General features: G+C 38.1%; 1 protein-coding gene across 2 annotated transcripts in view; it reads left to right on the top strand.

Annotated features, from left to right (window-relative positions):
• The window catches only part of ntrk3a (neurotrophic tyrosine kinase, receptor, type 3a), a 219,456-nt gene that overhangs the window by 164,031 nt on the left and 42,849 nt on the right, over window positions 1-12,576 (top strand). The gene's annotated exons all lie outside the window — the stretch shown is intronic.

Genomic DNA, 12,576 nt, shown 5'->3' with positions numbered 1-12,576 from the left:
GGACGGTGTTTAGCCCAGCAGTAAAATTAAAAGTATAAGTCAAAGGTTCCATAATAATATCAGCAGCAATTTTCACTAGACTTGTTTTTGTTTTGTTTGTCAGGGAAGTTTGTTAAGGCCTTTCAGATAAGCATTTTCACAGCTGAAGAACATTCTAGTATCAGTGTTTCCAATCAAAAAGACATTGCACATTTTCTTATCGCTAGACACAGTCACATTCAGCATTATTCCCAAGAGACACAGTTGAGAATCCAGTTCTGTGCAGATCCATGAACCAGCTCGAACAGAGCGACGCCACATTCATATTTATCATGGGTCACCTCCTGTTTCCTGCATCCAGGAGGAAATGAATATACCTGGCTTTTCTCTGCCTTGTTTTCTCCGTCTTCCTCTTTGATGGGGAGATACACATAAAGCTTGTGGCAGAGGATGGAGCTGATAGAGGGCAAGAGGAGGTGTATTTAAGTGTGTTCACACTGCCTGCGAGCCGTCTGATTAGGCCCCGTCATGCTGAGACATCCACAGAATCTGTATTCGTTTGGTCATGCACCTGCCATCTAAAGCAAAGGGAGAGGAGCTTTTGAAAAGCTCAGAGAAATGACACTGGAGAAATGGGCATGATAGGGAGCGAGGGAGGAAGGGAAGGGAGTCTTACAGACAGGTGAGAGGAAGATGTTCCTTTTTCTTGGTTCAAAACAGCTGACTACCACAATACTCTTTTGAACATGTCTACTGTGTATAGTATGCATGCATGCATATTCTGAATACCTGAATGATCTGTCTAGTACATCTTGCAAAATTGCAGTGAAGAACAGAATATGATGTACTGTATATCCCATAATGCAACATGCTTGACTCAACCTTACATTTCCAGTAAGACTAATGAACTAAAAGTAATGCCAATCAGGATTTTTCTCATTATTGACTTATTATATGATCAGATGTTTTTTTGTTGTTGTTGTTAAATTAAAAATGTAAAATTGTTATCCAATACTGTACTCATTTTTTAAAGTCAGTTTAATGTAATTTAAGTTGAAATTACTTAAACATACAAGTTGATTGCACTTAAAAATCAGCCGTTTCTCTCGGAAATACGTCACAACACTGGAGAAAAGTCGTTTGCAACTTCCGGTTCACGGGGACTTTAAGGTCATTGTCTCCCATCCCCTCTACATGGGCAGTAGAGATCTATCAGGAAGACACTGTTCAATAAAAGCACACAAGAGTCTCGTCTGGCTGGGTAGTAACAAATGAGGGGTCTGGCCCTGTGTGGTCCCTCCTGGCCCTCAGCTCTCCTCTGTCTGATAGTTTATCTTCCTTCTGTCCATCTCTCTGTCCCCTCCACTCCCCCGTGGCCTCTCCTCCTGTTTGCCTATCTCTACACCCGTCTACAGCACTCGTCTCAGCTTTTCTCTCTTACTAAAATATAATCGCCATTTTACCGGCAGGATTCCATTTTGACAACGCACCCCATATAGAGACACCTTTCCACCAGAGCTTTAACTGCACAAAAGGCAGACCGGAGAAATTAGCTCCACTTCGGCCCTTAAAACCTGCTGGTCTCAAACTGAGAATGGCTAATTGCTAATGCTAACTATTTTCGAAATATAGTGTGATTGCTATGAATCATGTAACTCTAAAGACACTTGTGACATCAAGAACCGTAAAACAAATTGTGTGATTTTAGTCTGAATAAAAAAGGTTCTCTGGACAATTTCTTCTATTTTTGTTCGTTCTTCCTGACAGTTTACAACTTGTTTAAATGGTAAATGGACTGCATTTATATAGCACTTTCACAGACCCAATGGCCACCAAAGCGCTTTACATATTGCCTCACATTCACCCATTCATACACCGACGGCGGTGTCAGCCATGCAAGGCGCCATCCAGCTCGTCGGGAGCAGCCGGGGTTAGGTGCCTTGCTCATGGACACCTCGACACTTGGTCAGGTGGAACCGGGGATTGAACCACCAACCTTCCGGTTTGTAGACAACCTACATGAACCACTGAGCCACTGTAAAAAAAGATGGACAACGCCCCTTCGCTCTTTTCCATTGGAGAGAACTGAAGCCGCCAGTGTCCCGATATGGCGCTGACATATTGGAACTTGAGTCTGCACAGTAGCGTTTTCGGGACCAGTCATGCGCAGTAGTGAGCAGGAAGTAAAGCCGCGAAATCAAGGCCCCGCCCCCACTCTCGCTGAATCAATCGCAAGCACACGCCCTGCACTTTTCTTAAGTGGCCTTGTCTGCTCCGTTCCTCTCCAATGATGTCTGCTGATTGCAGTACATGGTTAAATAAGGTAAATACAACTACTAACCACATAGTCAACATTATGAAAAAAAGTCTGTTAGTACTTCAGTGACTACTTCGCACAAAGAAGCTGTCAATCACAGCTGTCAGTCATGATGTCACAGCACCGTTTTTATAGCATCAAATAACTAACTAAAAACTAACTTATATTAAAAACAAACACTTGAAATTACATCAACGTGATAGAAACTACAGTAAATGACAGAAAGTATCTTTAGAAAAAAGATATGTTTTAGTTGGTCTCACGTCCCGTTGAATAACATGGGAGGCGGGGTTTATGACCTATACTAGGACCGGCCTCTGGGGGGCGATCGAGACGTTTTGGCTTCACTTTTGAGGGCTTGTGCGGCACGCTTGGTTTCGCAGTGGTAATCAACTTAAAAGTTGCGATATAACATACAGCCCAGGCTGAAAAATGATATTATGTTGCTTCTTGTACATTTCGCAACGCTTTCAAAGATTGAGTAAGATTGAGTCATGACATTTTTATTAAAAATTACAAGATAAAAAAAATAAATAAAAATGAAATATATGCATTGATGAATCATTCACAATAAGATCAATGACATGCATTTAAAAAATAGATTGGGTGAATTTCCATTTCATGCCGACTTGGTGAGCTCATGTGCGTTCAGTCTCATAAATAAGATCATTTCGACATGAACTAAACACGCCAAAAGATTGCAATGCACGACAGGTTTTGTAGTCAGTAACATTATTGCTCATCTCTCAAGTCAGATTTCCATTCACCAATCAGCCTCTCTCTCTCTCTCTCTTTCCCTCTCTCCTCTCTCTCTCTCTCTCTCTCTCCATCTCTCTCTCTTCTCTTCTCTCTCATCTCTCTCTCTCTCTCTCTCTCTCTCTCTCTCTCCTCTCTCTCTCTCTCTCTCTCTCTCTCTCTCTCTCTCTCTCTCTCTCTCTCTCTCTCTCTCTCTCTCTCTTCTGGGAGATCAGGGGTCATTAGCATTCCACAGGAATCAAACACCTGCCAGCCATGTGAAGCCTCACTGCGGTGAGCACAATCAGCCAAATGTTTTCCTTGTGCGATGATGTGTGTGGCTGTCACCATCCAGTTGATATATGTGTTCTTTGCTCTCTTTCTCTCTTGCTCCCTCCCTCCCTTCCTCCGGTTCCTCCATTCCTCCATCTAAGATTCACCAGAGGGGGTCTGTGAGGGTAAAATACCGCATAGAGGCTTCAGGTGCACCTGAGCGACACCGCACTCTGATTTACTGTCACAGATCTTGCGTCACTTTACAAAATCGCTCCAGGAGTTGTAGGAATATTGGCAGCCCAAACGTATAGCCATACTTCATTTTTCCATTTAGGACACAACCTGGTTAGTTGCCAATTGCGATATGCTCAAGACGTCACAGGGTCACTACAAGGTTACATGCGACGCGGACCTCCAGTCCCCTAGGGGTGCCATTACACACTGGCAGTTGACATAATGAACGAGAATGAAACCGCGATACCCGTAGGCAGAATTTTTAAAGCAATGCTGTGACTCATATGATGGAGAGATGTGCGCTCATGCTAGCAGCTAGTCACTTGGGACAGCGATTGTTTTCTCTTTCTTTTTTGTTCTGTGGTTGGATTTTCATTAGCACAATTTTATTCATTTAAAATTAGATTTCGTCAGATTTACTTCAAATTAATAATACATGACAAAATATTGACTGTTTTGATTTGCTTGTCTAATTGATTATATTCAGAGATGATTACGTCCGAGAAAGTCATAAGCAATGAGGATCCTTTGAGTCTCAAACAGAGCGTTGCAGTTTGCAGTACTGTATCCCAACCAGGGGAATTTGCTGAGCGTGAAACATTTCAGCAGTGCCAGGACTGTATGTAAGCCTTTGCACTTTGTTGTGATTCGCACGTTCGAAATATTGTATGGTTTGTAATGAATGTACATGTGAGCATTACGCATAAATGTGCCATCTGTGTGTTAACATGAACCGTTCTCTGGAAGCGGGTTTTTGAGTCCATGTCGTCTTCTGTCTGTTCTTCACATTGCATCTTATACACCAGACCTTGAGCGAACCAAGCTAAACATGTCAGTGTCCTTGAGAGGTAACATAAAAGCAGAGAGAATATTTGTTTGACGTGAACAACAACAACAACATAGCTGTGAAGCATAGACAAACATTTAATATCCATCCATCCACCGCTATATCGTTCTATCTATCATTCGATTGATCTTTCTTTCTATCTATCATTCTATCGTTCTTTCTATCGTTCTATCTGCCTCTCTGTCCTACTTCCATCCGTCCGTCCATCCATCCATCCATCCATCTATAAATAATAATATTAATCTATGAATTTAAATATAGAACTTTATTTTAAATTGCATTCTTTTTTCATTTTTTCTTTAAATATATGACTTTATATTTATATTTATTTACAATTTATTTGTATATTAAAATACATGTAGAATCTACTGATTGTGCACGTCTTGTATGGGCTACAATTTTGGGACAGTGTCACTTTAAGACAGTGTATTGAGCTGCACTTCTATTCTTCACAATCTTATTTTTTGCTAAAATCAAAATAATAAATAGCACCTGCCATCATAGTTGCAAATAATTGTTTTTCTCCTTTGTATCCAAACAGCTAAAGGTTGTTTCTTATTATAAAGAGGCTTCAGTCTTGTGCTAGTGTCCTTTATCCTGCTAATGTGTGTGTGTGTGTGTGTGTGTTTGTCTGACTGATTTATGTTTGCGGAGATTTGGTCACTATTTGCTTCTTCATCTGTCCCTTCAGGGCGAAGCGGCTGTACACTGTCCTTCCCCTCCAGCTCCACGGGCGTTTATACAGCTATAAACAAAATGCACATCGAATGTTGTGACTATGGCCTACTTTGTTAAGGAACATAAAGATGACTGACTGCCTTTATGCTCCAGCCGGTTTTTCATTGTTTGGCCCGACTGCAGAGGTGCTGGCAGGGGATATTAATGCTTCCTGTACCGGGACTCTGTTTTGTTGACTAGCGCAGGTGCTAACGTTGTTTTATGACATAGGGAGCTAATCATGCCGTTGTTGATTTGTGCTGGAAGAATACTTTATACTGTGACAAGCTGTGAGGGGAAAAAGAATTAAAATAGGTGCAAAAGCATCAGAACTTAGGCTTAGCGGTTAGCATGTAGCATGTAACTTAGTTAAGCTTGCAAATTCGAGTCTGGTTGGGGTAAAATTGTAAGTCTGAAAAGAAATAGCACTAGTTTCCTCAACAAATGGCACAATGTGAGGTATTATTAGTGTTCGTTGCACTCCCTAAAATCTGTAAACCGGAGTATGAGCAATAATAAATGTAGCTAATGCTCAAGGAAAGTGTATTAGATATGCATATTAGAAGGTGCGGCGAGTCTTTAGTACACCTGAGGCTCCAGGAGCTGCTGTACTATTAATCTGTTTCACAGAGATGAAATTGTGATAACTAGTAAGCTGCCGTTTTCAAAGTGTTTCCACATTTCCATCTCTCATACCGAGCGAACGAGCTGCTTATTACTTAAGGAGGCACTCTATGAAAAATTTCTCCTTATAATCGTTCAATTTTTCCTCTGCGCTTGTCACTGTAGTGGGCCGTCCTCACTGAAGAGGAAATAAGCAGCAAATGAGGTCTATTAGGCTCTTTCTGTACGGTGCACTTTAGTTACATTAAAAAAAAAGCATAAGAGGCTTAAGTCCCATGTTTTTTTTTTTTCGAGAGATATTAGATGTTAGATAACCTATAAGAACAACCTTGCGTGAACGGTACTTTTAAACGCATCAAATGTCTGTAAAATAGTTTTCTATACTAAACAGATCAACTGTATTAGACAATATTTAAATTCAGTTAATTGTAATTAAAAGCCTGCAAAAATAATCATAATAATTTGATTACAATTTATGAATGTATTACTACAAAAATAACAATAACATTAATTTAATATGTAATATTTTCCACAATTCATAGCATAACACAACCAAATTATAAAATAAAATGTATCTATCTATCTATCTATCTATCTATCTATCTATCTATCTATCTATCTATCTATCTATCTATCTATCTATCTATCTATCTATCTATCTATCTATCTATCTATCTATCTATCTATCTATCTATCTATCTATCTATCTATCTATCTATCTATCTATCTATCTATCTATCTATCTATCTATCTATCTATCTATCTATCTTCGTAGAAGAATATATATCATGTAACATTTTCTGAATGTTAAGCCTCTCTGTTAATTGGTCATTTGTTGAAAGACTTTCAGGCCAAATGTTGTTCCTTATTCATGTCAATCCAATAAAAATAAATCCTATAATAAAATAAAAATCCTTTCAGTTTGAAGGTCCTACATGTTTACGGCTCTTTGAGACACGCCGCATTTTTCGCACCCAACGTTTCTTTATGTTTGAGGATATTTTGTGTAAATAACTGTTGAGTCCAGACACGCTTACCGAGACGCAATTGAAGAGGGTTTTCGATGAGAAAAGTGGCGAGATGAAGACTGCATTGATGTTGTCTGCCTTGCAGGCAATCAGAACACCGGGGAGCCGATTCACTGTGTTCATATTCTCTGTTTACCCAACAAAAGAGTTTTGTCATTGCCGCTGACACCAAGGGGCATCACAGATATATCTGGGCAATTCGCAGATCAGGAAAACAAGAAAAGCAACCGACTTCAGGACATTACAGTGGTTTGCACAGGAACGAGCAGAAGGGACAGTGCAATTACGGCCATAGGAAGTGGCTTGAGTGTTTTTATATGGCTGATTTTCCAGCTCTACCACTTCCAATCAGGATCATATGCTAAGGAAAGTATGAATCATCCCCTTTGCCCATGTCTGTACTCTCTCTCTCTCTCTCTCTCTCTCTCTCTCTCTCTCTCTCTCTCTCTCTCTCTCTCTCTCTCTCTCTCTCTCTCTCTCTCTCTCTCTCTCCGTCTCTCTCTCTCTCTCTCTCTCTCTCTCTCTCTCTCTCTCTCTCTAACGAGGTGGTTTGATGTCAAGGAGACACTTCAATGCACATTGGTGAGATCAGAGGAAGTAATGTGAGTAATTTATTCGTGCTGGTCTTCCATGGTTGCTTTGCATTGCAATCAGCGCACAATTGCCATAAGAGAGAATTGGGCATGGATAGTGCCTGTTTTATCTTTTACAGCTACCTGAGATACACTGCTTAGTGGACTTTCAACATCAAAGGACGCCACATCAACTCCAGGCAAATGGCTTTCAGCTAGGGTTCAGATGCCTTTATAAACAGGATCAATCGTCCCTGTCACCTTTTGCACAGAATCGGTCCCAGCAGGTGTGTGCGTGTTTAAGTGTACGTTCGAAAAAAGAGCAGAGAGATTGAGATCAGTTTTGATTATACCCGTCTCTAACTGCGTGCAGTGTGATTCTCAGTCATGATAAACCGTGTTTCCTTCTGGATTTGTCACGATAACCAATGTTTAGCTAAGTATGCGTTTTGCATGTGTAAACACTCCAAAATATATCCGTGATCATATCAGAAACGCGAGTAAGAAGATAAACCTGATTTATATCGTTTTTGCCCTGTTCCAAAACCCAAGTGCAAAATTTTATTCTCCTCAGAACCCTTTCGTTTTTTGTTCATTTTGGGTTGTTGATTTTTTTTTTTTTTTTTTTTTTTTTTTTATTACAAATATAAAGTAAAATTTTACACTTTGTCATAGTTTGAAAATTAAGAAATTAAGCTAGATAAATAAAAATAATAATAATGTATTATATATATATATATATATATATATATATATATATATAAATTATAATGATAATAATAATTTGGAATTATATATGTTAAAGTGTATATGTATTATATAAAATAATATTACATAATAATAATTATTATATAATATTACAATATATTTGTAATATAGTATTATTATTATTAATGTATTACAATTATTAAAACTAGCATTAATTAATACAAAATTAATACAAATAATTGTATAATATATAATAAAATATAATATCATTAATGGAAATTGTAATTTAATTATTATGAATAATTTAATAATAATATTTTATTAAATTATTGTCATATAAAATATCACTGCATATATTCAATAATAATACAAATTATAATAATAGTAAAAATAGGACTATTGTATTATTATTGTGAACATAATATTAGGCCTATTTGTATTATTATTAACATTGCTATTAGATACATTATTATTATACTTATTTATAATTGTTAAAATATATATATATATAGTGTATATACACTCACCGGCCACTTTATTAGGTACACCTGTCCAACTGCTCGTTAACACTTAATTTCTAAGCAGCCAATCACATGGCGGCAACTCAGTGCATTTAGGCATGTAGACATGGTCAAGACAATCTCCTGCAGTTCAAACCGAGCATCAGTATGGGGAAGAAAGTTGATTTGAGTGACTTTGAACGTGGCATGATTGTTGGTGCCAGAAGGGCTGGTCTGAGTATTTCAGAAACTGCTAATCTACTGGGATTTTCACGCACAACCATCTCTAGGGTTTACAGAGAATGGTCCGAAAAAGAAAAAACATCCAGTGAGCGGCAGTTCTGTGGGCGGAAATGCCTTGTTGATGCCAGAGGTCAGAGGAGAATGGCCAGACTGGTTCGAGCTGATAGAAGGGCAACAGTGACTGAAATAACCACTCGTTACAACCGAGGTATGCAGCAAAGCATTTGTGAAGCCACAACACGCACAACCTTGAGGCGGATGGGCTACAACAGCAGAAGACTCCACCGGGTACCACTCATCTCCACTACAAATAGGAAAAAGAGGCTACAATTTGCAAGAGCTCACCAAAATTGAACAGTTGAAGACTGGAAAAATGTTGCCTGGTCTGATGAGTCTCGATTTCTGTTGAGACATTCAGATGTTAGAGTCAGAATTTGGCGTAAACAGAATGAGAACATGGAACAATCATGCCTTGTTACCACTGTGCAGGCTGGTGGTGGTGGTGTAATGGTGTGGGGGATGTTTTCCTGGCACACTTTAGGCCCCTTAGTGCCAATTGGGCATCGTTTAAATGCCACGGCCTACCTGAGCATTGTTTCTGACCATGTCCATCCCTTTATGGCCACCATGTACCCATCCTCTGATGGCTACTTCCACCATGTCACAAAGCTCTAATCATTTCAAATTGGTTTCTTGAACATGACAATGAGTTCACTGTACTAAAATGGCCTCCACAGTCACCAGATCTCAACCCAATAGAGCATCTTTGGGATGTGGTGGAACGGGAGATTCGCATCATGGATGTGCAGCCGACAAATCTGCGGCAACTGTGTGATGCCATCATGTCAATATGGACCAAACTCCCTGAGGAATGCTTCCAGCACCTTGTTGAATCTATGCCACGAAGAATTGAGGCAGTTCTGAAGGCAAAAGGGGGTCCAACCCGTTACTAGCATGGGGTACCTAATAAAGTGGCCGGTGAGTGTATATATATATATATATATATATATATATATATATATATATATATATTTCAATGTGGTTTCAAATCAGTTATTTGTGGTTAGGATGGTTCCATACGTTCCAGAAACCGCTCCGTTTTGATGAGTCCCTCCTGCCTCATTTAGATGTGATAGACAGCTCCACTATTATCATACTTCGGAAAAATCATTGCGATGACAAAAAGTGAGTTCAATGTAATTCTGCGTTACAATACACATGTCTATCATGCAGTACTGTCACTCATATGGCACAAATTGTGTGAAGTTGCTGTGCTACATACAGCAAGGGGATAATTTGTGTGCGAGTTTGCATGTGCATGTCCTCATGCAGGATTACCGCAGTTATTTTCAGCACTAATTAACAACTGTGTGAGAACTTCTTGTAAGTGGAATTCAGTATGATAATCAGCCCAGAAAGGGGAAGCACATCATCTGCGTTTAAAAAAAAAAAAAAAAAAAGGCAAGCATTTTTTCTTACACATGGCTGCAGGTATTCACATTTAAAGTCTTTTCATGCATAAATAAAAAGTCTGTCGTTATTTTCTCATGGCGTTTCAAACCTGTATCTTTTTTTTTTTTAAGTGAAACACAAAAAGAAATGTTTTGGAGAATGTCCAGGCTGCTCTTTTCCATATTATGAATATAAATGGAAATGGGGGCTCTCTTCTGCATTTAATGGGTTTGAGGAACACACCAAAATGTAACATTATTTCTTAAAATATTATCCTCACAGCCGTCAATCTAATTTCAGGCACTTCCAGTTACATTCTAGCCCCTCCCACCCCATAGAAACGGTCTTTATGGAGGTTTTGCTGGTTCTCTTCCGCACATCTCACAATCTTATTAAACTGACTTTGTTCTTCCGATGCATAAATAGAAGAAAAGATCAAATAATGTCTCCTTGTAGGCACTTAAATAATATTGGCCTTTAGGCTTTCATTGTACGGGAAGAAGGAATAAAAACGTAATTCATCACTGAAATGTGTTTTTTTAAGCGTTTTATGTAGTGCTCAGTCCCAGCAGAGAGCTCAAAGTACACTTAAAGCAGCTTGATAATACATGCGCTTATTTTATATATGTATTTTTGTTATTTCTATGATTTCTGAAAACGCATCCTTTGGAATATATTGATAATGATAATTCATTTTTTTTGTCTTTTTGTCAGACAGAGAAGGATGTCCTTTAAAATAAATGGAAACTTATGGATAAAACACAGTTGTCTAGGTTAATGGAGATGATGACAACAGGAGGAAGCTACCCATTTTCAGTTCGGCCACCTAAATTGCTTCCAGCACTTTATTGATGGAGTTTCTAACTCAGAATGCCAAAAGGCAACAGCGAGTGAATGCGATCTTCAATTCACCGTGCCAGCTGTATAATAGGATTTTGAAAGTGCCATTTGATATGCTTTATGTATTTATTTTGAAGCGCATTAACAGCTGTGTTTGACCTTGCGCATCTCTAAGTATAACCTGAAGACACCAAAGAGTGATTTTAAGGAGTGCTTTTAGTTTTAGGCTTAATATGTAATATTACTAATGCACGTAGAAGCAAAAACTGAGCTATTAAAAACATCTATTCATTTTGAGGATAAAATGAATGTATAACTTGAGCCATTGAATAATAATGATATTAATAATAATAGTAATGACCATATGACTATAATCAGGGTGATGGTTTGAAAGAACAGGAGTAATCGTGTTAGATCTTTTTTTCACCTTGCTAAGACTTTTAGTATTTACAACAATTATTTGAATGGTTCTTTTGGGGCTTTTAGACTTTCCAATTAAAGAAAAGAAAAGTATTTTAATGACCCAATTAGCTGCAGGGGTCATTTGACACTGAGCGTCTCCTCCTGTCTTAAAGGCTAAAACTAATTAAGACTTTTCCCCAAGATTTCCTCTTAAATATGTCACCGCAGACCACTGTTATTGTCTCAAAATAATCTCAATTTATAGCCAGAAATGCGATTGCGGCTGCTCATTACATTTGGATTTCTGATTGAAGTTCACAAAGAGCAGAATGAGATCAGATAAAAGTCTTTTTCATTTTGCATTTCAACTAAATTCCAAATGAAACCTTAATGACGACTTGTATGCTTCCTAATAAAAGAGTCATTCAAATGAGTGAAGCATTTGGTAGATATTTTAAAATATGCAGCTCATTTATATATTTGTTTACTTGTTTTTCCTTTAGTATGGCTTACTTTACCGACTGTCTTCCTGTCATGATACCTTCCAAAGGAGGGGAAAATCCCTGAGGGGAAAACAATTCTAATGCATATTCTACATGTTTTTTCATAAGAATGTTCTTTTTTATGAGTCTTTGTGTCTCTAACACTGAAGCAGCTATGCTTATTTGTAACATGAAGCTTTCTTTGAGTACTATGACCTACTGAAATATCAATTAATAATAATAACTGTCTCTTTCTGTCTATATCCAATTCACTCATTGGCCTTGTGTCAAGATGCCTGAGCTTATGAACTAAATAGCCCTGTGAATCTTCAGTTCGACCCTGAAACTCTCTTAGAAAAAGCCTTGAATGACACCCTGAGTGTTTCTGTATGTTCTCACAATATATCATGTTGTCGAACATTCAAAGCATTCAAATGTTAGCTCACTTATTCAGAGCTCACCAGTCTGCTATATTAAATATGTATACAACAACTTACAAACAATGTTGTATATCTTTAAATTTGTATTTATTTAAACATTAAATAATGAATGTTTTTTATTTTATTTATCAGGAACAATGATGGAAGAAATGATGCAAAAAAATGGATGACATAAATTCA

The sequence above is a fragment of the Rhinichthys klamathensis genome, unplaced genomic scaffold (assembly GCF_029890125.1).
Source record: "Rhinichthys klamathensis goyatoka isolate OS25496 unplaced genomic scaffold, OSU_Roscu_1.1 h1tg000076l_1, whole genome shotgun sequence".
NCBI classification, from domain to species: Eukaryota; Metazoa; Chordata; class Actinopteri; order Cypriniformes; family Leuciscidae; genus Rhinichthys; species Rhinichthys klamathensis.
Note: the sequence above shows the minus strand (reverse complement) of the source record. Positions and strands in the feature narration are given on the sequence as shown.